The following is a 20,971-nucleotide window of genomic DNA, read 5'->3' as shown; positions in this document are numbered from 1 at the left end:
ATACATATATATATACATATATATATTATATATATATGTATGTATATATATATATACATAGATATATTGTATATATATATGCATGTATATATATATATATATATATATATTTATATATATATATATACATATATACATGTATGTAAAATACTAGCGGGCGTACCCGGCGTTGCCCGAGTGTTTGTTTCTGGGACGGGGGGGCGGGGGGGGAGTTTTAAAAAATGTTATGGTAGTAAGTAGGAAGGATAAAACCCGGAGTCATGAGTAAAAGTAGGAAAATAAAGTGTGAAAAAAAAACAAAAAAAAAACATCTGCAACGTTAACAGTTCGGCCACCAAGAAAAGTCCATTCCAGTTGTTTAGGAAAAAAAAAAAAAAAAAACGACTACGGTAGGTCGGCGTGAACGTGAAAATAAAATGTGAATTGTCCAGCACGCTAACCACTATGCCACAGAGCACTGCAGCTTAGTTTAGTGATTTTAAATAACTTCACATGAAAGAACTACGAAGCCAAACCGGTGTTCTCTTCTCAACTGTTCCTTGTGAACGATCCCCAAACGGTGTTAAGTGTTGGCAGGTGGAGGAGGAATTTATTAGAGAGAAAATATTTTACCACTTCCATTGATCTTAACCGATTTTGGCCGTGACTTCTCAGCAGAAAAAGTATAGAAATCTAAGATTATCGAGGAATTTGAGAAATAATAAGCCTATAACACACCTCAGATATTGTTCTGCCGTTTGTGCATATTATATTTGCATGAAATATCTTGATTTTTAATCCTATTAAGGTCAAAATCAGCCGTGAAAAAATGAGTTCATTTTATTTATATAGAGATATATTAAAAAAAGACAGTATTATGTATACACCTTTTTTTAGAGGTTTATAAAACACTGCATACTATGCAGACACAAATTGTTGGTGTGCATTAATCTTTTTAAAAATGAATTATTTAATAAAACTCAAAATTAGAGATATCATTTAATGTCTATATTTATCTGGATTATCAAATTTTATTGATTAAAGCTTAAGAACAGACTATGTATGAAAAAGGTGATGATATGATCAAAGTACTTACACGACTTTCCTCACTTACATCATGAAGTTTATCGATGCTTTTTGCTGGCTCCTAAGAAACGTGGAAAAAAAGGTAAAAACTTTTCATTACCAATATTTAAAGTTCTGCTGTTTATTTTAACTTGATTTCGCAAAAAGGAATTTTATTTTTAGTAGAAAATATTAGTATTTAAACTGAACTCCATGTCATGTTACAATTCCCTACCAGGAATAAATGCAGAACCCTCTGTATAACTTAATTGTACCACAATATTTTTTATATATTTATATATTTTTTTTTGCTGGCTCCTAAGAAACGTGGTATGGAGGTAAAAATTTTTCGTTACCAATATTTAAAGTTTCTAAGGATTGTTAAAAACGGCTGCAAAGTTCAAACTGCAGATCGAAATAAGTGGAGAAAAATGATCACAGAAAAATGAAAAAAATTTGAGGAAAAGCATTTTAATCATGCAGTATTGAAGCATGCCCTAAGAAAGCAGGATGAATCTGCAATTCCTGCCAGAATGCAACAAGAACTGAAATACACAGCTGCTGGCAGATTTCTTCTGACTAAAACTGGTTTAGTAAACCATGTGAGGTCACATAATGTCAGGCATGACAAACAATTGTATGAGGCTGTGCTGCTTCCCAGACCACACAAGTATAGCAGTAATATCTCTGGTTTAGTCTCGAAGTAAGCAAGCGTTTTGATAAGATTCTCAAAGGTGTAGTATGAAATCCCACCACAAAGAACACCAAATACTAGCAAGTTCCCCTTTCATCTCTGTGAACAATTTTGTAGCTGGTGTGAAGAGACATCTACGTGTGCATGGATGTTCTACATCAATCTGAAGAGATGGTAAGCTTCTGTGAAGAAGTAGCAAACACACATACACACGCACACACACACACACACACACACACACACACAGATGGGATTAAATGTGAATAAATTAATAGTTACAAATATTACGTTCCTAAATGTGGGGTGACTAGAATATAAACAAAGGGCCGATAAGTTCTCTCTTAAAAAAGAACTTGTTGAGTGAAAATAAAGAAGAAAAAAATACCACAGAATCATGTATAAAAAATGAATAAATCTACAATCATATATATATATATATATATATATATATATATATATATATACATATATACTATATATATTATACATATATATACTATATATATATAAATTATATATATATATATATATATACTATATATATTATATATAGATAATATATATACATATATATTATATATATATATGAACGTATATATATATACATATATATATATATGTATGTATATATATACATATATATAAATATTATATATATGTATGTATACATACAAAATATATAATGAATAAATCTACAATCATATATATATATATAATTATATACATATATATATACTATATATATATATAATTATATACATATATATACTATATATATATATAATTATATACATATATATACTATATATATATATAATTATATACATATATATACTATATATATATATATATAATTATATACATATATATACTATATATATATATATTATATACATATATATATATATATACATATATATACATATTATTTATATATATATTTTATTTTTGTAAACATCCCCTCCGTGTCTTTTCCGCTTTTGGCCCTGATGAATGAAGAAATGAGTTTGTTTTAGATTTTTAGTTGATACTATCTTTATTGGCCCTTATTTTTTTTGCATTTTTCTCAAGAAAACTCACGGAGGATCTAATATTGAAAATTCGACTATGTCTCTTAAGCAAATATTTTTATACAAAAGTTACTTTTTATTATCTTGAATTTTGATTAGATTTCATTTATTAAAGAACTTAATATTCTTACATTATTTTTAGTAGATATTATTAGAAATAAAAGTACAGGTTTTATTTGCATTCAAGAGAATTTATTTTTAAATTATGTCTTATAATCTAATATTTTTATCCTAAGCTATTGATATATATTAAAGAATAAAAGCATAAGGTATTTATATATATTAAAAATATATATATATATTAAATATATATAAAAAATATATATTAAATATATATTAAAAAATAAATACAGTATGATGTATATACCTGTTTTTAGAGGTTTATAAAACACTGCATACTATGTAGACACACATTGTTGGAGTGCACTAATCTTTTAAAAATGCATTATTTAATAAAAATCAAAATTAGAGATATCATTTAATGTCTATATTTATCTGAATTATCAAATATTATTGATAAAAGCTTAAGAACAGACTATGTATGAAAAAGGTGATGATATGATCAAAGTACTTACACGACTTTCCTCACTTACGTCATGAAGTTTATCGATGCTTTTTGCTGGCTCCTAAGAAACGTGGAAAAAAGGTAAAAACTTTGCATTACCAATATTTAAAGTTCTGCTGTTTATTTTAACTTGGTTTCGCAAAAAAGAATTTTATTTTTGGTAGAAAATATTAGTATTTGAACTGAACTCCATGTCATGTTACAATTCCCTACCAGGAATAAATGCAGAACTCTCTGTATAACTTAATTGTACCACAATATTTTTTATATATTTTTTTTGCTGGCTCCTAAGAAAGGTGGTAAGGAAGTAAAAACTGTTCATGACCAATATTTAAAGTTTCTAAGGATTGTATAAAACGACTGCGAAGTTCAAACTGCAGATCGAAATAAGTGGAGAAAAATGATCACAGAAAAATGCAAAAAATTTGAAGAAAAGTATTTTAATCATGCAGTATTGAAGCATGTCCTTAGAAAACAGGATGAATCTGCAATTCCTGCCAGAATGCAACAAGAACTGACATACACAGCTGCTGGCAGATTTCTTCTGACTAAAACTTGTTTAGTAAACCATGTGAGGTCACATAATGTCAGGCATGACAAACAATTGTATGAGGCTGTGCTGCTTCCCAGACCACACAAGTATTGCAGTAATATCTCTGGTTTAGTCTCGAAGTAAGCAGGCGTTTTGACAAGATTCTCAAAGGTGTAGTATGAAATCCCACCACAAACAACACCAAATACTAGCAAGTTCCCCTTTCATCTCTGTGAACAATTTTGTAGCTGGTGTGAAGAGACATCTACGTGTGCATAGAGGCTCTACATCAATCTAAAGAGATGGTAAGCTTCTGTGAAGAAGTAGCAAACACACACACACACACACACACATACATATATATATTGGGTTAAATGTGAATAAATTAATAGTTACAAATATTACGTCCCAAAATGTGGGTTGACTAGAATATAAACAAAGGGCAGATAAGTTCTCTCTTAAAAAAGAACTTGGTGAGTGAAAAGAAAGAAGAAAAAGATACCACAGCATCATGTATAAGGAATGAATAAATCAACAATCATATATATATATATATATATATATATATTAATAAGCGAAAGGCTGCTTAAAAGTTCTTCACATAACAGAAAATGAAATTTAGAAAAATGTATAATTACTTACAGGATTTTCTCTGATGCAAATTTTTTTATACTTGAATGATTCTCCCCAATCTCCTGCTGCATGCCTTTTACGGGTTTGTACCTGAGGAACCTAGAAATGCGAAAAAACATTGTTTCATATTTTAAATAGATGTCTTTAAAATGATATCCGACCTCTATTTTATATTTCTCAAGAAAAACTGGAAGAAAACCTTTGGAATAAAACTGCATTTCTGGAGTCATGCTTATATGTACTGAAAACTCTTCATTTCAAGTGACAATTAGTTTTTCTATATACTTGTACGGTCATTGCTGATTGAAATTTAATGGAAATTTTTTACCTAATTATAGAACCTATTGCGCTTACATTATTATAAATAGATATTATCATTAATATTTATAAATTCATATTCCTGTTCGTTTGTTTTTTCACAATTTGATTAATAAATACAAAAAAGTCCGCTTCTTTACTATTTCATTTATTTCTGTATATAGTATGCTTCTTGCAAAATATACAATTGAGGCCATTTCATTTGCATATTGCATTAAGGAAAATCGATTTTACTAAATAGCGGTTTGTTAGTTTATGTCTCTAGCGAAAGAATTGTTTTCAGTGTTTTATTTTAAATTGTTACTTAACAAACGTTAAATAACAATTTAATTTAATTTATTTGAAATTATAAAGACGGAGAGTTATCTCCCCAAGAAACTCTTCACCAAATAAAATAATTTGGTGATTTCAATAAGTTTCTAGCTTGAAAAAATAATTCTGCGTAGACAGAAAAAACTGCATACGATACAGGCACATATTGTTGGCACTAATCTTTTTTAAAATACGTTATTTAATAAAACTCAAAGTTAGAGATATTATTTAATGTCTATATTTGTTTTTAATATTCTTGAAATGGCTATACAGAAAAGTTATGTTTTTTTCTTGTTTTTTTAACTTGGTTTCCAATGAAGAATTTTATTATTAGTAGAAAATATTCGTACTGGAACCAGCGGTGTGGCTAGAGTGGACGCTCAGCCTCCTGTGACAGCAAAAACGTCACCCCCAGAAAAATTTTCAGTGAGGCTAAAATGCGAAAATAGTCCGAAAGTAGGATTTCTTTATCAAATATTAAGTAAAATTATTAAGTTTTTAATCTTGTCTTAAATATTAGAAACTGGTAAAATCCATCGAAAGCGGTCGGTGGTTCTATGAGAAAATAAAGCTGTGTACGCATTATAAATGTTTCTTTTCTGTGTCTTACGTTATACATTAGTACATTAGGGGTCATTTCGAGTTAAAAGTTTATTTACTGCACTCATCTGGACTAGAGAAAATCATGATTTAAATGTGTATGTCTCGTCTAAATAACTAACGATAATTCTCTGATATGGCCGACAAGACGGGTGATCAAAAAATCAGATCGAGCGTACCGGAAAACGAAATGAGATCAAATGAGGTCTCATTTCGTTAGTCTCATTTCGTTTTTCGGTACGCGGTACGCTCGATCTGATTTTTTGATCACCCGTCTTGTCGGCCATATTAGATATTCATCGTTAGTTATTTAGACGAGACATACACATATAAATCATGATTTTCTCTAGTCCAGATGAGTGCAGTAAATAAACTTTTAACTCGAAATGACCCCTAATGTACTAATGTATGACATAAGACACAGAAAAGAAACATTTATAATGCGTACACAGCTTTATTTTCTCATAGAACCACCGACCGCTTTCAATGGATTTTACCTTAGAAACTTTTACATTTTTTAAAATTAGTATTTGAAGAATATTTTTGCCGATGTTTTATGAAAACTCTAAACCCTATATTGTTTTGTAGATTTTAATCGTACATATGATTTTAATTGTACGTATGATTTTAATTGTACATTTGATTTTAATTTAATTTTGGAACATTTTGTACACCGTTAACACAAAACTGCGAATAAAATATATAAAACTTGTAATTTATTTTTTTTTAATGTGGGTGGTTTAACTTTCTTGTAGAATATACTTTTAAAATAAACTATTAAATTTTTTTTTTTAATATAATAGGAATATAATATTTTATTAAAAAAAAAAGTATTTACAAAACGCACCAGCACGCTTATGCAGCCATTTCTACTACCTAATGAAATGAATTGAATTTTACGACTGAATTTTTTCAATTTTTCGATTTATAAATCTATCAATATTTTTCTGTTGGTTCAATTTTTAAGATATTTTCAGGTGTCCAGTAAACATTGGACACCTACATTTATTTTTCTATTTTATTCAATGTTGTTTTTTAGATTAAAAAGAAATTCATTGCATAATGAAGAAATAAAATATGTTGAATCAAAAACTCATCTAATTCTTTAACAGAATAAAAATAATGGAAAATTTGTCCGCTGACTTGTGTTCAAGCGTAAATTTACTTATTTAACTGATGAATGAAATGTGATCATTTTTCATTTACGGTGATCCATGTTGACTAATTTTATTGTTGACAGCTAACACATGTCAGAAATTCAAAGGGGAGATAAGACGTATGTCAGCACTTCAAAGGGGAGACAACAAAAATTAAATTAACTTTTTAACGCACTGGGCCATCATATTTTTCAACCGGAGGAAAGGTAGACAACTCCGTTCTGAACATCTAATATTACAATTTATTGACCGAGCACTAGTCTTTTTAAAAATGTAATCTTTATATAACTCCAAACTAGAGACATTATGTAACAAAACCACACTGAAACAACAAAACGAAAGCCGATGAAAACCTAATAAAGATTTATAAAAAAGAAATGAAATTTGGTAAAGAAAAAGAAATTGGCACTGTTTGTTGATAAAGGTTAAGAACAAACTATGTATAAAGAAGGTGATAATATAATCAATTACTTACAGGACTCTCCTCACTCTCCAAGGAGAGGTTGGACAGACCCCCGCTGGTGGATGGTTCCTAAAAAACAAGTGGAAAAGAGGTAAAAAACAAACTTTTCATTACCAACTGTTAAAGTTGTTATGTTTTTTTTTGTTTTTGTTTTTTAATTTGGTTTCCCATGAAGAATTTTATTATTATTAGAAAATATTCGTATTGGAACCAGCGGTGTGGCTAGAGGGGACGCTCAGCCTCCTGTGACAGCAAAAACGTCACCCCCAGAAAAATTTTCAGCGAGGCTAAAATGCGAAAATAGTCCGAAAGTCGGATTTATTTATCCAATATTATGTAAAATTATTAAGTTCTTAATCTCGTCTTAAATATTAGAAAATTTTTACCTTTTTTAAAATTAGTATTTGCAGAATATTTTTGCCAATGTTTTATGAAAACTCTAAACCCTGTATTGTTTTGTAGATTTTAATCGTACATTTGATTTTAATCGTACATTTGATTTTAATCGTACATTTGATTTTAATTGTACATTTGATTTTAATCGTACATTTGATTTTAATCGTACATATGATTTTAATTGTACATTTGATTTTAATCGTACATTTGATTTTAATCGTACATATGATTTTAATTGTACATTTGATTTTAATCGTACATTTGATTTTAATTGTACATTTGATTTTAATTGTACATTTGATTTTAATCGTACATTTGATTTTAATCGTACATATGATTTTAATTGTACATTTGATTTTAATCGTACATTTGATTTTAATCGTACATTTGATTTTAATTGTACATTTGATTTTAATTGTACATTTGATTTTAATCGTACATTTGATTTTAATCGTACATTTGATTTTAATCGTACATTTGATTTTAATTGTACATTTGATTTTAATTGTACATTTGATTTTAATTGTACATTTGATTTTAATCGTACATTTGATTTTAATCGTACATTTGATTTTAATCGTACATTTGATTTTAATTGTACATTTGATTTTAATCGTACATTTGATTTTAATTGTACATTTGATTTTAATCGTACATTTGATTTTAGTCGTATATTTGATTTTAATCGTACATTTGATTTTAATTGTACATTTGATTTTAATTGTACATTTGATTTTAATTGTACATTTGATTTTAATCGTACATATGATTTTAATTGTACATTTGATTTTAATCGTACATTTGATTTTAATCGTACATTTGATTTTAATTGTACATTTGATTTTAATCGTACATTTGATTTTAATCGTACATTTGATTTTAATCGTACATTTGATTTTAATCGTACATTTGATTTTAATCATACATTTGATTTTAATCATACATTTGATTTTAATTTAATTTTTAGAAAATTTTGTACACCGTTAACACAAAACTGCGAATAAAATATATAAAACTTGTAATTTATTTTTTTTAAAGTGGGTTGTTTAACTTTTTTGTAGAATATACTTTTAAAATAAACTATTAAATTTTTTTTTTTAAATATAATAGGAATATAATATTTTAGTAAAAAAAAGTATTTACAAAACGCACGAGCGCGCTTATGCAGCCATTTCTTCTACCTAATGAAATGAATTGAATTTTATGACTGAATTTTTTTTCAATTTTTCGATTTATAAATCTATCAACATTTTTCTGTTGGTTCAATTTTTAAGATATTTTCAGGTGTCCAGTAAACATTGGACACCTAAATTTATTTTTCTATTTTATTCAATGTTGTTTTTTAGATTAAAAAGAAATTTATTGCATAATGAAGAAATAAAATATTTTAAATCAAAAACTCATCTAATTCTTTAACAGAATAAAAATAATGGAAAATTTGTCCGCTGGTTTGTGTTCAAGCGTAAATTTACTTATTTAACTGATAAATGAAATGTGATCATTTTTCATTTACGGTGATCCATGTTGACTAATTTTATTGTTGACAGCTAACACATGTCAGAAATTCAAAGGGGAGATAAGACGTATGTCGGCACTTCAAAGGGGAGACAACTAAAAATAAATTAACTTTTTAACGCACTGGGTCATCATATTTTTCAACCGGAGGAAAGGTAGACAACTCCGTTCTGAACATCTAATATTACAATTTATTGACCGAGCACTAGTCTTTTTAAAAATGTAATCTTTATATAACTCCAAACTAGAGACATTATATAACAAAACCACACTGAAACAACAAAACGAAAGCCGATGAAAACCTAATAAAGATTTATAAAAAAGAAATGAAATTTGGTAAAGAAAAAGAAATTGGCACTGTTTGTTGATAAAGGTTAAGAACAAACTATGTATAAAGAAGGTGATAATATAATCAATTACTTACAGGACTCTCCTCACTCTCCAAGGAGAGGTTGGACAGGCCCCCGCTGGTGGATGGTTCCTAAAAAACAAGTGGAAAAGAGGTAAAAAACAAACTTTTCATTACAAACTGTTAAAGTTGTTATGTTTTTTTTGTTTTTTAACTTGGTTTCCCATGAAGAATTTTATTATTATTAGAAAATATTCGTATTGGAACCAGCGGTGTGGCTAGAGGGGACGCTCAGCCTCCTGTGACAGCAAAAACGTCACCCCCAGAAAAATTTTCAGCGAGGCTAAAATGCGAAAATAGTCCGAAAGTCGGATTTATTTATCCAATATTATGTAAAATTATTAAGTTCTTAATCTTGTCTTAAATATTAGAAAATTTTTACCTTTTTTAAAATTAGTATTTGCAGAATATTTTTGCCAATGTTTTATGAAAACTCTAAACCCTGTATTGTTTTGTAGATTTTAATCGTACATTTGATTTTAATCGTACATTTGATTTTAATTGTACATTTGATTTTAATTGTACATTTGATTTTAATTGTACATATGATTTTAATTGTACATTTGATTTTAATCGTACATTTGATTTTAATCGTACATATGATTTTAATTGTACATTTGATTTTAATCGTACATTTGATTTTAATTGTACATTTGATTTTAATTGTACATTTGATTTTAATCGTACATTTGATTTTAATCGTACATTTGATTTTAATCGTACATATGATTTTAATTGTACAGTTGATTTTAATCGTACATTTGATTTTAATCGTACATTTGATTTTAATTGTACATTTGATTTTAATCGTACATTTGATTTTAATCGTACATTTGATTTTAATTGTACATTTGATTTTAATTGTACATTTGATTTTAATTGTACATTTGATTTTAATTGTACATTTGATTTTAATCGTACATTTGATTTTAATCGTACATTTGATTTTAATCGTACATTTGATTTTAATTGTACATTTGATTTTAATCGTACATTTGATTTTAATTGTACATTTGATTTTAATCGTACATTTGATTTTAGTCGTACATTTGATTTTAATTGTACATTTGATTTTAATCGTACATTTGATTTTAATTGTACATTTGATTTTAATCGTACATTTGATTTTAGTCGTACATTTGATTTTAATTGTACATTTGATTTTAATTGTACATTTGATTTTAATCGTACATTTGATTTTAATCGTACATTTGATTTTAATTGTACATTTGATTTTAATTGTACATTTGATTTTAATCGTACATATGATTTTAATCGTACATATGATTTTAATCGTACATTTGATTTTAATCGTACATTTGATTTTAATCGTACATTTGATTTTAATTGTACATTTGATTTTAATCGTACATTTGATTTTAATCGTACATTTGATTTTAATCGTACATTTGATTTTAATCGTATATTTGATTTTAATTGTACATTTGATTTTAATTGTACATTTGATTTTAATCGTACATTTGATTTTAATCGTACATTTGATTTTAATCGTACATTTGATTTTAATCGTACATTTGATTTTAATCGTACATTTGATTTTAATCATACATTTGATTTTAATCATACATTTGATTTTAATTTAATTTTTAGAAAATTTTGTACACCGTTAACACAAAACTGCGAATAAAATATATAAAACTTGTAATTTATTTTTTTAAAGTGGGTTGTTTAACTTTTTTGTAGAATATACTTTTAAAATAAACTATTAAATTTTTTTTTTTAAATATAATAGGAATATAATATTTTAGTAAAAAAAAGTATTTACAAAATGCACGAGCGCGCTTATGCAGCCATTTCTTCTACCTAATGAAATGAATTGAATTTTATGACTGAATTTTTTTTCAATTTTTCGATTTATAAATCTATCAACATTTTTCTGTTGGTTCAATTTTTAAGATATTTTCAGGTGTCCAGTAAACATTGGACACCTAAATTTATTTTTCTATTTTATTCAATGTTGTTTTTTAGATCAAAAAGAAATTCATTGCATAATGAAGAAATAAAATATTTTAAATCAAAAACTCATCTAATTCTTTAACAGAATAAAAATAATGGAAAATTTGTCCGCTGGTTTGTGTTCAAGCGTAAATTTACTTATTTAACTGATAAATGAAATGTGATCATTTTTCATTTACGGTGATCCATGTTGACTAATTTTATTGTTGACAGCTAACACATGTCAGAAATTCAAAGGGGAGATAAGACGTATGTCAGCACTTCAAAGGGGAGACAACTAAAAATAAATTAACTTTTTAACGCACTGGGTCATCATATTTTTCAACCGGAGGAAAGGTAGACAACTCCGTTCTGAACATCTAATATTACAATTTATTGACCGAGCACTAGTCTTTTTAAAAATGTAATCTTTATATAACTCCAAACTAGAGACATTATGTAACAAAACCACACTGAAACAACAAAACGAAAGCCGATGAAAACCTAATAAAGAATTATAAAAAAGAAATGAAATTTGGTAAAGAAAAAGAAATTGGCACTGTTTGTTGATAAAGGTTAAGAACAAACTATGTATAAAGAAGGTGATAATATAATCAATTACTTACAGGACTTTCCTCTCTCTCCAAGGAGAGTTCGGATGGTTCCTAAAAAACAAGTGGAAAAGAGGTAAAAAAACAAACTTTTCATTTCCAACTGTTAAAGTTATGTTTTTTTGTTTTTTTGTTTTTTAACTTGGTTTCCCATGAAGAATTTTATTATTATTAGAAAATATTCGTATTGGAACCAGTGGTCTGGCTAGAGGGGACGCTCAGCCTCCTGTGACAGCAAAAACGTCACCCCCAGAAAAATTTTCAGCGAGGTTAAAATGCGAAAATAGTCCGAAAGTAGGATTTCTTTATCAAATATTATGTAAAATTATTAAGTTTTTAATCTTGACTTAAATATTAGAAAATTTTTACCTTTTTTAAAATTAGTTGTTGAAGAATATTTTTGCCGATGTTTATTGAAAACTCTAAACCCTGTATAATTTCGTAGATTTTAATTGTACACTTGATTTTCATTGTACATTTGATTTTAATTGTACATTTTAAATTAATTGTACATTTTAAATTAAGTGTACATTTGAAATAGTTTGATGCCACTTATTTTCTTTTCTTTTAAGTGTGAATATAATTCGAGAAAGGGTCAAGTTGTTATATATATATATATATATTTCATGATGCTTTTAGAGATACATAATTTAAATATTGCAATTAGGAAGGGAAGACTTTTCTCGTTCATGATTAAAAGTAAATTTGTATATATATAAATATATATATCTTCTCTCCAAAAAGGTGGGAATGAAGGGGGAACAGGAGAGGAAAGAGAAAGGAATGAGGAGCCAGCTGACCGGTTTCGACCCTCGCTTCTCAAAGCTGTATCGAGGGAATTTTTTTTTTTAAATAAGAATGAAAGCGATTAAAATACCATTTTATTAAATTTACGGGGAGAAAAAAAAAAAAAGAAATTGGCTTAATTTTCTCGATTGAAAAAGAATATAGTAGCCAAATGTCCAATTTATCTTCGTTTGCCTTGGTTAGGTAGAGTAAGTGTGAAATTTGCCAAACAAATAAGTTTAGTTGTTCATGGATGTTATTTTGCTGCCAATGTGTGTGTTTTTTTCTCTATGAGAACCTTATTTCCATCTTCTCGAAAAGACGTTCTACCCCCCCTCCCACCATAAAATAATGTTATTTACAATTTTAAATGTGGTTGCGGTGCCAACTACTTGGGTCGAACGACATTAACGTTAGATGGAAGAATCCAGCAACATGTACCCAGTAAAATTAGGAATGGAACCTACCGGGCAACTGATGTCGTTACTAACACATACAGGTCCTCAATTACTGATCATTTACTTAAAAACCCGTCTTGTGCAGCAAACTTTAGCACGGACTCTTTTACTATTATTAGTCGTGCTCATTCTTTATACCATCTCAAGATCTTGGAGACCATTCACGTTCGACTCAGAAAACCTCTTTGTAAGCAAAGGGAATGTCTCCTGGGTTTGAACGTGATTAATCTCTAGGGTATTCGTCCATAACGATATAATTTATTTTAATCGTTTTCCCACTTTTTTATTTTTCTCCCCGTAAATTTAATAAAACGCTATTTTAATCGCTTTCATTCTTTATTTAAAAAAAAATTCCCTCGATACAGCTTTGAGAAGCGAGGGTCGAAACCGGTCAGCTGGCTCCCCATTCCTTTCTCTTTCCTCTCCTGTTCCCCCTTCATTCCCACCTTTTTGGAGAGAAGATATATATATTTATATATATACAAATTTACTTTTAATCATGAACCAGAAAAGTCTTCCCTTCCTAATTGCAATATATATATATATATATATATATATATATATATATATATATATATATATATATATATGTTTCCCTAGCTACGTGAGAATTTTAAAAAAATTTTGTACACTGTTAACACAAAACTGCAAATAAAATATATTAGATTCGTAATTTTTTTTTTTAAGTGGGTTATTTTACTTTTTTGTGTGATATACTTTTAAAATAAACTATTAAAGTATTTTTTAATATAATAGAAATATTATATTTTATTAAAAGAAAAATATTTACAAAGTGCATGTGGGTTGTTTAACTTTTTTTGTGGGATATGCTTTTAAAATAAACTATTAAAGTTTTGTTTTTAGTGCTTCCTAATGAAATGAATTGAATTTTACAATTTGATTTGTTTTCAATTTTTCTATTCATGAATCTATCAACATTTTTCTGTTGGTTCAATTTTTTAGATATTTTCAGGTGTCCAGTAAATATTGGACACCTGAAAATATCTTAAAAATTGAACCAACAGAAAAATGTTGATAGATTTATAAATCGAAAAATTGGTGGAGGAGTTTGGTATAGTTCAAAGGTCAAATCGTTGAACTTTGACCCCCTTGACAGCCAAATATCTGTCCGAAAAGCGATTAAAAAGATGTTCTCAAATTTCAATACTCCTTATGTCAAATCTCGAGTCTGTAGACTGAAAATTAACAGAGTACTCTGGTAGGGAAATGTACAACATCATCGCCTTTTGATGTAACGAGAAGCGTGAAGCAAGGTTGTGTGCTTGCTCTGAACTGTTTGATATCTACTTTGCCATCATGCTCAACTAGACCTTTGCTGACTCCACACACATTCAGATAGTAAATTCTATATTGCCAGCCTTAAGACCAAAACAAAGATCTGCAAGGTCCTCATTCGTAACCTGCTGTTCGCAGACAATGCTGCATTGATTACCGATAGCATTGAGGAACTTCGACTCGTCATGCATCACGGCTTCAAGACCTGTGATTTGTTTCAACTGACCATCAGCTTGACAAAGACTGATATCATGAACAAGGACATTACCCTCCTCTCTTCAATCACCACCAACAACTACCAACTTGAAACTATGAAAGTGTTCACGTAGCTGGAGTTAATTGTAATAGTCTTGACATGGGGCCAGAGGTCAATCGATGCAAAGGCCATGCAACTTCCACAGAGTGTGGGAGAACGGCAAACTAACAATCAATACCAAGATAGCGGTGTATAAGACTTGCATCCTGAGCATGCTGCTGTATGGCAGTGAGTCCTGAATGCACATCAGGAAAAGCACCTGTACATCTTTCACATGCACAACCTGAGGAGGATCCAAATATTTAGGCTTCATTACCAACACAGAGGTCCTTGAGCACGTCGATTTGCCCTGTACATACTGTTGCATCAGCGTCGACTTGCACATGTTTGCTATATGCAAAATTACAGGGTCCCAAAAGACTACGGAGAACTGACAAGAGAAAAAGGTGTCACCCTTAGCTTCAATTCAAAGACTTGTGTAAAAGAGACATGAAAGGTTGGCATAGACTTTGGAAATTGTAACTTGCTGATCGGCGTGATCTGTGGAAGCACGCCCACCACCAGCCTCCCCCTTCAGTGAAAAACAAGATCACACATGATCAATGGACGCTAATGACGATAGTTACTGGCTGCTGTTGCTGTTTTCATATGAAGCATTCACAGCTTTTAGCAACTACCATTCATTCTCTATGACGTCACACTGTTTTTGGCGACTACTGTTTATGCAAAGTTTAGCAATGCTCGGTTTTATCCGGCTGTTGACGTGATGCGTCGGACAAAGCCAAGCAAATGCTGAGTTACGTCTGGTTCTTTAAATGCACAAGTACCGAAAACGGTTGTAAGGAGGTCGGCCAATTCCCTCAAGAATATATTCTGTCGACTGTTGGGCAGCATATGCTGGCAAAGTAGGTTGAGAAAAGGCTGCGGAAATGAAAGAAAGCTCCCTAACATTCTTTCATTAGATTTTCCCGGGTAGCCATATCGCAGGCCTGTGGGTATATATTTTTTAGGATGGTTGCAATAGTGCTTTGGCCTTGATGAAAGAAAGTTCCACTTTTTATAGCTGTCCACTTCCTGCAACTTGCATTTGTGCATCTCTACCAACATCCATCATATAAAGAGCCTCTCCTTGCCAAGATGCAGCTAACACTACATGTGCAATTCATTTTCCTTCATATCAAGTTTTTTCCTAACAAAAATCAATCATATTCATTGGGATTTCAAACTGTTTTTTAATATTGAGAAATTCATATTGCTACTCTCACTAGTTTATAAGTAACAACTAGTTTTTTTTCCTTTCCAATTTTTATCTGCTACTTTACCATGCATTATTATTGACTAATCAGCGTCTTCTGTCAGATTATTGGAAAACAAAAGCTGAGCGGTGACGTCATGTTACAAGAAAAGCTGAGCGGACGCTGAGATATATCTGGTTCTTAATACGCACAAGTACCCCCAAAAAAACTCCTCTTCGGTGTATCCACCAAAGACCCAGACTGGTGTTAGATGTCTGCCGACGTTGTGTTTCCGGCGGTTGAAGAAGACAGACTCATTGATTTCGACTGTATGGCCTGGGCCTCCTATCTGCCGGGGATTCCTGAGAAAGTAATCCCGGCATATATCTCACAGGAAATTCTTCCAGTCCACAATTGTGTGGCGTGACCGCAACCCACATTCACGCTGGAGATTTCTAGTCGCCACCATCTCGAATGCCCATATCGAAATTCTTGTCTGCTGTTCGATGTGCATGCACGCGCGTGAAGTTGAAACTAAGCATGCAGCGTTTTGATTGGCTGATGACCATGTTTAGACAGCAGCAAAACCGAGCAAAACTGAGCAAATGCTGAGTTACGTCTGGTTTGTTAAATGCTCAAGTACGACTTCATTTAATGTAAAAAAGCTAAATAATAGCATAAAATGTGAAATGCGACGATATTGTAATTTTTATTAAACAAAACATTCAAATAATTGTAAGAAGATTTTTTTCAATTTCTTCATTTTCTTTAATTTTCAATTATCATTGCATTTTGAAATAGTTGCAATATTTTTCTTACAATTCTTTGAAGTTGCGTTTTCTTAATTTTTTGTTAGTAATATGTTTTGAAATGTTATAACTTTGTTACATTAAATAAAGTTGTTGAAAAAAATTTTCTTTTTTTTTTTGTACTCATTAAAACATTGTCTTACGGTTTTTCTCTTGTCTTTCATTGGCTAAGGGTTTCGGCATATCTCGTCAGTTTACGTTATATGCCTTAAATAAGAGCCGTTTTTCTTGCTTGTTTTCTATTTTTAATGGGGAAAGTAATATTTTTTAATACATTTTAAGGAAATTAATGATTCACAAGGTAACTGTCTAAGAACATAATCTCATCTAGAAAACTCATTTTACAATAAAAGAAGTCAATATATTTGATTTTTAAATCATGAATATTGTTGGTTAATAAATGAATTCACAAATTTACTTACCTTCGGTCTGCTATATGGCTTTTGAGGATTTTCTTTTGAGTGTATTTTACCCATCTTAATAGAAATATTAATTAATAATTATTAATTATATAGAACTTGATAATTAAGTCTGTACTATTCGCAAGGTAAAAAACAAATCTTAGTATAATTATTATTTATATAGAACTTGATAATCACGTCTGTACTATTCGCAAGATAAAAAACAAATGCCAATGGCACATATAGATGACGTCATGTTCGTTGCTAATATCGCTTAGGATGACGTCATAAAGCGAAACTACTTTTCATTGATTTCTCGTTGGCAACGACCATAGGACTTCACTGGAATTTGGGTGGCAACAAGCCTTCTCGTGATCTGAATCCTTTTTGCTCCCTACTCGTGATCTGAATCCTTTTTGCATTCATCCAGTGGAGGTCTGGTTAATGCTTTCTCTCCTTAGTTTTTCCATCCTCGTTGACCTTTCAAAATTGTTTGGGGTGGTGCCAGTTGATGCCACCACTACAATTTCTTATTTTTTGGTGGAGGGAGGAGTTAATTTACGATTATACAGTTTCAATTTTTTGGCTAATCTGCATTAGTTTTCACATTCAAGGGTTTTCTTAATATTTTAGCTGTTTTCATTATTGCTATCCATTGTATCTTTTCATCCATCTCTTTAATTCCATTCCAATTTCTTCCATTCTTTTTTCGAGTTTTTTTTTCAGTATTGTTCCTAGTGTTCTTAGGATTATTGGCATTATCTTGACTTCATTGTCTATATCCCTTTCAGCTCTCTGACTAGTTCTGTGTATTTTCTTTGCTTCTTTGTCCTTGATATTCACCCCGTGGCCTGCTGGAAGGGCGAAATCGGCGATCTGGCAGAGCTTTTCCTTCTTATTACCTATTATGACATCCGGTTTTCTTCCTTGAATGGGTTTATTTGTTTGCACGTCCATCTCCAATAGGATTTTGTGATTTCCGTTTTCAAGTTTTCAGTGTTTTTGCTAAGCTCACTGCAAAAGGTTTTTTGTTGACCCAGAAGGTATTTTCTACTATCAACTAGGTGACTGAAGATTCATAATTGCTGAACACCTCAACCTATGCACATAAGGTTAGATTAAGCGAAGCTTATATTTTGTAAAATTGAACTCCTGAATCGTATTGTTTCGAACAGATCCTTAGCATAACCTAATATAATGTCCTACAACATTCGGCTCTCACAGAGTCTTCTTTTCAACCGTAGAAAGGAGGTGCAAGGACTGTCAACACTCATGATTACGAGAGCACTTGTTCTGGGATAACAGGTATACCTCTCTCTCCCTGTCATACAAGTACCTTTGGTTCAAAGTCGGAAAGGCAATCTAGTGTTTTCCTTCCAGAATTAGCAGTTTCTCTCACAACATCTACACATTCAGTCTAGGTAGATTAGGCAAACATATGTTGATGATTCTCAATGCTTGACATATCCAAATCGCCTTCAGACAGATGTAAATAACACACCTTCCGATGGACCATGGTCTGCTTTCCTAGCCATAAGAATTTGAAAAGTGCCCCCACTAATGCAGGTAGAATAATTATCGGGAGTTGAAGTACTAAAAAAATCTAAAGAATGAGGGAATAAATGTGGGAACTACACACCTCCATTCTTCGCTTCAAAGATTTCTCAAAGACTACAGATGGGCTTACAACCTTTGTTTTCAATACTTCAAACAAATATTTCTCCAACTGGAGATCAGGACCAAACAAGACACTGAGAAATTTGCAAGGTCCATCCGTCTAACCAAGGGACCCCTAAAGAAACCATCATACAAGCACAAATATGTAGATCAACAGGTTTGTCAAAGTTAATTTTGATCCCTGTAACCTGTTCATACATTCTTATTTCCATGTTAACGACTCTAATATCTGCACTGATACAGGGAAATATGACATCTAGCTTAGGAAGGAAATGTTACAATAGTCGAAATAAAACAGAGATAATAGTAGAGAAGGGACGGAAGTCGAGAGATTTATATTGAAAAAATAAAAATAAATTTAAATGACAAAAATATATTTTTATCTTTCATTCTTTTATTTTATCTTTCATATTTTTGTATCGCCTGTCTTGGATATTTTCAGTGTTTGCAATGACAAACACTGTAGCATCATCTTCATAGGTGGACTACTTAATCGTAGTGCAAGCATCAAAGTAATCCTTTGGAAAACTGGACATCCCTGACAAATACATCTAAACAAATTGAAAAGCTTTGATCTTATACTATTAATCTCTACAGGTGCACTAGGGGTTGCATACAAAAGTCAAATGCAGAAGCGAAACTGAAAACCAAATATTACTGAAAACAAAAAGCCTTCAAGTAGCGATGGTCAATCGCACTGAATGCTTCGAACTGATCTAAACTGATGGTTTCGGTGTCGACTTTTTCTATGATCAGGCACAAGTTATCTTGGATCATCCAGCCTTTAACAGTGCAAGTCTGCTCAGGGCTTACTAGGTGATGCAGACAATAAGTTAATATCTTTAACTCTATATTTAACATTGCCGCAAAGTACCTATATGTCGTCTCCTATTTTTGTCAAAAATACAAAAGCAAAAATAATATAATAAAACAATAAAAAATAATTAAAAAAATACAAAAAATATCCAAGACAGACGATACAAAAAATATGAAAGATAAAATGAAAAAAAAAAAAATGAAAGATAAAAAATATATTTTTATGGCCTCAATATCAATCTCTCGGCTTCCTTCCCTTCTCTACTATTATCTCTGTTTTATCTCGACTATTGTAACATTTCCTTCCTAAGCAAGATGTCATATTTCCCTGCATCTGTAAACTAGCTCCTTTCTCTTCTTCTAATAAAAAGTATTAGACTTCAAAATGTATAAGTATAAAGAGCATTTATAACCCCTACTTCCAGGGGATGTTTTTCCTTATTGAACTGACAAATAAATTCATATGCATCAATATGTATTTTGTTTTGTCTATAATTTTCTTACATATATATGCATACACACACACACATATATATACACGCATATATATATATATATATATATATATATATATATATATATATTCAGTAATGTGATTGATAATTTAAAATTCAAATTAGAATTAAATTAAAAATCCGTTTCACCAGAAGGAACAACAACAAAATCAAATTCAAATTATTGATTTTGTTGTTGTGAAACGGATTTTTAATTTAATTCTAATTTGAATTTTAAATTATCAATCACATTACTGAATATTAAATTAGCTCTAGGATATTTACCTATCGAGCTTATTATATTTTTAAATTACAACGAGCACTTTTTCTTTCCCTGTATTTTAATTAAATTAGTAATTTTACTATTACATTAAAATACACTCTGCTCTTTAGACTATTGTTCTAATCTCCTTTATATATATATATATATATATATATATATATATATATATATATATATATATATAT

General features: G+C 30.0%; 1 long non-coding RNA gene across 1 annotated transcript; it reads right to left on the bottom strand.

The window, feature by feature from the left end:
• Positions 1-9,575: 9,575 nt before the first annotated feature.
• Positions 9,576-17,712, bottom strand: LOC145268616 (uncharacterized). Its single transcript, XR_013864905.1, has 3 exons — positions 17,538-17,712; positions 12,291-12,329; positions 9,576-9,780 (listed from the first exon to the last, which is right to left on the bottom strand). It is a non-coding gene; the product is annotated as an uncharacterized LOC145268616 (long non-coding RNA).
• Between the last annotated feature and the right edge of the window lie 3,259 nt (positions 17,713-20,971).

This window comes from Euprymna scolopes, chromosome 44, assembly GCF_053919585.1.
Source record: "Euprymna scolopes isolate OS-2025 chromosome 44, ASM5391958v1, whole genome shotgun sequence".
In the NCBI taxonomy this organism is placed as follows: domain Eukaryota; kingdom Metazoa; phylum Mollusca; class Cephalopoda; order Sepiida; family Sepiolidae; genus Euprymna; species Euprymna scolopes.
Note: the sequence above shows the minus strand (reverse complement) of the source record. Positions and strands in the feature narration are given on the sequence as shown.